The following is a 4981-nucleotide window of genomic DNA, read 5'->3' on the forward strand; positions in this document are numbered from 1 at the left end:
GTGGGATTATAGAACAGCACATGAGCATAAAAATAGAGTTAGGGTTTAGATCACAGCAGGCAAGCAAGATTTAATCATGTGGTTGCCAAAATGGCCAATCTGATCTTCAGCTGCTTGATTAAAATTGTAATACCTAGAATGAGGAAAAAATTTCCAGTCTACTGGGGACATATGTCAACCACAGCACAGGTGTTCATTTCAAACAGTTCCTTTCTGCTTTTTATCCCAACTTTTTATTATAACAAATTTCAAACTTATAGAAAAGTTGAAATTATACTGCAATGAATACTTGTATATTTACCACACAGAAACAACAGTTTTTAACAATTTGCCATATTTGCTTTATTCATTCATATGTGTGTATGTTAGAATATATGTATATATCTGTATATGTTTGTGTATGTGTGCATGTGTGTAAGAATATGCACTGTATGTGTATGTGTGTATATGTATATGTGTACATTTTTTCAGAGCAATTTAAAAGTAAATTGTAGATATCAAGGTACTCTATCCTCAAACACTTTAGCCTACATCATCCAGGAACAAGGACACCTCTTATATAATCACCATCCTACCACCATGAGCAAGAAGATTGACAATAATTCCTAAATATAATCGAACATTCAGTTCATATGAAAATTTTCCCAGTTGTCTCTAAAATGTCTTTTATAGCTATTTGAGTCAGTTCTTCAATAAGTGAACTAAATCTACTTTCTGGTTTTTTTTTTTCTTTCTTTCTTTCTTACTACTCACTCTGGCAATGAATTGAGTAGATCATGGTACAATTCACCGAGAATGGCAGTGTAGGATGAAGAGCAAGTTTTGAGAAGGAAAACAAGTTCCATCCTACGAATTCTGAATGTAGGTCTGGAGCTTAGCAGAGAAGTCAGGACTAATGGTACATATTTGGGAGCTGTCAGACCAGAGGCAGTAGCTAAAATGTTAGGAATGGGCCGGGTGCAGTGGCTCACACCTGTAATCTCAGCACTTTGGAAGGCTGAGGTGGGTGGATCACCTGAGGTCAAGAGTTCGAGACCAGCCTGGCCAACATGGTGAAACCCCGTCTCCACTAAAAATACAAAAATTAGGTGGGCGTGTCGGCTTGTGCCTGTAATCCCAGCTACTCCGGAGGCTGAGGCAAGAGAATCAGTTTAATTCAGGAGGCAGAGGTTGCAGTGAACCGAGATGGCACCACTGCACTCCAGCCTGGACCACAGAGTGAGACTTTGTCTCAAAAATAAACAAAATAAAATAAAATGTCAGGAGTGCAGGAGATTGTCTAGGGACACTGTTGTCACCATCATCATTACCATCTATTGACTTCACAACCTGCCTGGCATTGTACTAAGCACTTATTATCATTAGTTCATTTTCTTACCACAATCTTCTGTGATAGGTATGATTACCTTCATTTTTGTGGGAAGGACGCAGTCTCAGAGTAGCTTTGTAACTTGCCCAAGTGATCGTGGCTACTGCGTCTGGGAGCTGAGCCGCCCCTCTGTCTGGTAGCACAGTCCCTGCGTGCGCTACTGTCCGGCCTGGAAAGGAGACCCAGAGATGCTTGAGCGTGGAGAGGAGGGATTTACCACAGGATCCTGGGAAGAAAAGGCCAGAGAAAACCAGAAAGAAAGGATATTGGGGAAACTAAGGGAAGAAGTCTCGAGAAAGAGGCTGTGGCGCATATCCACTCATTCCTGGATTCACTCAACAGATATTTTGGGACCTACAGTTTCAGGCACTGTGACTGGCCCAAGAGTAGGGTGCTGAGTAAGACAGGCAGTCTTGCTGTGGAGAGGAGGGGTGCGTGAGCTGTTGCCGAAAGGCCGGTGTGGGAATCCCAGGAGGACAATTCCTGTGGGGACGTGTGGAGGCTGCTGGTGGCTCCTGACCAGCAGTTCCAGAGAAACAGTGGGCAGAGGAAAGAATAGGAGGCAAAGTCAGCCCCTAAAGATGGGAACTTCTGGAGGTATGGCTGAGAAGGGAAGGAGAGTTACAGTTTGTAGATGGGGAATTGGAAGTCAAAGGGTTGTTTTGTTTTCCAAAGAATGGGAGAGACTTCAGAGGGTTTCTCATTATAAAAAGGGAAGAGAGTAGGCAGGAAAAGGTTAAATATAAAGGCAAACCAAGGAATAACAGAGGGACAGCAGGAGAGATGTATAGCGAAGGCAGGGCTGCGGGTCCCAGTGGACAGGGCAGTGCACCTGTTTCTCTGAAACTGATGGGGAAGGGAGAGAAAGAAGGGCCTGCATTAGACTATTGAAACAGGGCCCAGGGGAAGGTCAGTGCCTTTGTTTTCTTGGTAAGCAGAATGTGCGTAGCGAAGTGGAGTGAAGATAATCAAGTCGTGGTGAGAACAACCGTGATGGTTATCATCAGATTAACAATAATAGGCTGAACTCTTTGAACTTGCTGGGGTCTGATGATGTGACACCTATAAGAATGGTTTCTGGGCCGGACGCGGTGGCTCACGCCTGTAATCCCAGCACTTTGGGAGGCCAAGGCGGGTGGATCATGAGGTCAGGAGTTCAAGACCAGCCTGGCCAAGATGGTGAAACCCTGTCTCTACTAAAAATACCAAAAAAAAAATTACAGGGTGCCTGTAATCCCAGCTACTCAGGAGGCTGAAGTGGGAGAATCGCTCGAACCCGGGGGGCAGAAGTTGCAGTGAGCCGAGATCGCGCCACTGTACTCCAGCCTGGGTGACAGAGCAAGACTCCGTCTCAAAAAAAAAAAAAAAAGAATGGTTTCTGGGGAGAAAGTTTGGAGGAGGCTAAGTGGCTGTCACTAACTCGTCTCTTCCTTCCCAACAGCGACGCCTTGGGAATCCCTTAGATACGGCCTCAAAGTACTGACCGGAGAGCCACCTAAGGCACTGCCTCCAACCCCTCTCCTGAGCCCACACACCCTGCCCTGCTCCTCATGTGACAGTCCCCATCTTCCCCAGGTCCTGCAGATATGTACACTTTTTTTTTTAATGTAAGTTCTCACAAATTTATTAATGAACCCATCTGACTAGTGCAGAACATATAAACAAAGAGAAAAAAATATATTCCCAGTAAAACATGTCCAAGTGTCCAGATAGTGGTGACATTTTCAGCTTGACATGGCGATGATGACCTTGATGCAGCATAAATATGTGTGCCATCTCATGTGCAATTCCTTACAGACCCAGCTTGGTTCTTCTCCAATGTCTCCTCTTGGAGTTGCACCTGACTTATCACCAGTTTTCATCTGAATCCATTGGGGAATGGGACAATTTTGCTTTTGTTTCTTGGCCAGGAATCGCTTGACCCTGAAAGTCTTGTGAGAAGAAATGGGGAGAAATGGAGTTACCCACCCACACCACGATGGCGGAGAAAGCCAGATCATGCACTTTTAAGATTCCCTGGGGCCTGACTCTGAATTCCAGTTAGCTGGGCATCCAGACAGCTTTGTGGAAAGGAGAGTGTTCTCACTGGGCCTGCAGGGCTTTTCCCAGGTAGGACTCTGCAGTGTGAGGAACGATGTGAGCATGGTCAGGAGCAAGAAGGCAAGTGAATCTGTTTGGCTGGTGAAAGCTAAGCCGCCTCCAATGACCTTGAATTTCAACAAAGGGGTGTAGGCTTTTTTCTGTGGGTACAGGATGTCTGGAAACTTTGGAGAACTTGAGAAACAGTGTGGGCTAGTGAGAGCAGATCTTTGTAAGCCAGGGTGTCTGGTGAGGCTGGGGGAAGTGCGGAAGGGAAGAGAAGACAGCCCTGGTTGTGAGTGCTTGGCAGAAGGGGGACAAAGTTCCTTGTTTGTCTTATCTGCTGCTTAATGGAAACTCCAGAATTCTCTCTGCCCGTTTGCTCTGGGGGAGCTCATGGCTCCCCTCCCCAGCCTGGGAGACAAGGTATCACTCACCCCATTGCTGAATTCTCACTGGACTTCTTCCCTCCAAACCAGCAGTGGCTTCTGCCAGGGGACATCTTGAAGGAAGGAAAGGACAGCTTTGCCTCCTCTCTGTCCCCACTTTTGGCCAAGCTTCTCTAGGACAATAGTCCTTCATATTTTTTACCCTCAAAATGAATTTTGAAAAACTATTTGTCTTTTGTGTGTGTTTTTAAGTCAACATCTAAATTTTTTGGTAAGTTTAAGCAGTGGCAAAGGATGCCCTTTATACTAATATGTGAACATGGACATTTTAAATAAAAATAATTATATTTCTCCTTTAAAATGTAACAGTGGTGATATGATTTGGATATTTGTCTCAGCCAAATCTCATGTTGAGATGTAATCCCCAGTGTTGGAGGTGGGGCCTGGTAGGAGGTGATTGGATCATGATGGCGGATTTCTCAAAAATAGTTTAGCACCATCCCCTTGGTGCTCTCCTCGTGATACTGATTTCTCACACGATCTGGTTGTTTAAAAGTGTGTGGCATCTTCCCCATCGTTCTCCCTTGCTCCCGCTCCTGCCATGTGAGATGCCTGCTCCCCCCTTTACCTTCTGGCATGATTGGGAGCTTCCTGAAGCCTTCCCAGAAGCTGAGCAGATGCCCGTGCCATGCTTCCTGTACAGCCTGCAGAAGCAGGAGCCAAATAAACCTTTTTTCTTTACAAATTACCCAGCCTCTGGTATTTCTTTATAGCAATTCAAGAACAGCCTATGATGGCCAGGCGCGGTGGCTCATGCCTGTAATCCCAGCCCTTGGGAGGCCGCGGCGGGCGGATCACCTGAGGTCAGGTGTTGTGGGAAGTCAGGGACCCCAAACAGAGGGACCAACTGAAGCCATGGCAGAAGAACGTGGATTGTGAAGATTTCATGGACATTTATTAGTTCCCCAAATTAATACTTTTATAATTTCTTATGCCTGTCTTTACTGTAATCTCTAAACATAAATTGTGAAGATTTCATGGACACTTATCACTTCCCCAATCAATACCCTTTTGATTTCCTATGCCTGTCTTTACTTTAATCTCTTAATCCTGTCATCTCATAAGCCGAGGAGGATGTATGTCG

The 4981-nt window shown here is 45.3% G+C and overlaps 1 pseudogene; it reads right to left on the minus strand.

Annotated features, from left to right (window-relative positions):
• Positions 1-3078: 3078 nt before the first annotated feature.
• Positions 3079-3369, minus strand: LOC134810609 (large ribosomal subunit protein eL39-like; annotated as a pseudogene).
• Positions 3370-4981: the final 1612 nt, after the last annotated feature.

Source organism: Pan troglodytes, chromosome 6, assembly GCF_028858775.2.
Source record: "Pan troglodytes isolate AG18354 chromosome 6, NHGRI_mPanTro3-v2.0_pri, whole genome shotgun sequence".
NCBI lineage: Eukaryota > Metazoa > Chordata > Mammalia > Primates > Hominidae > Pan > Pan troglodytes.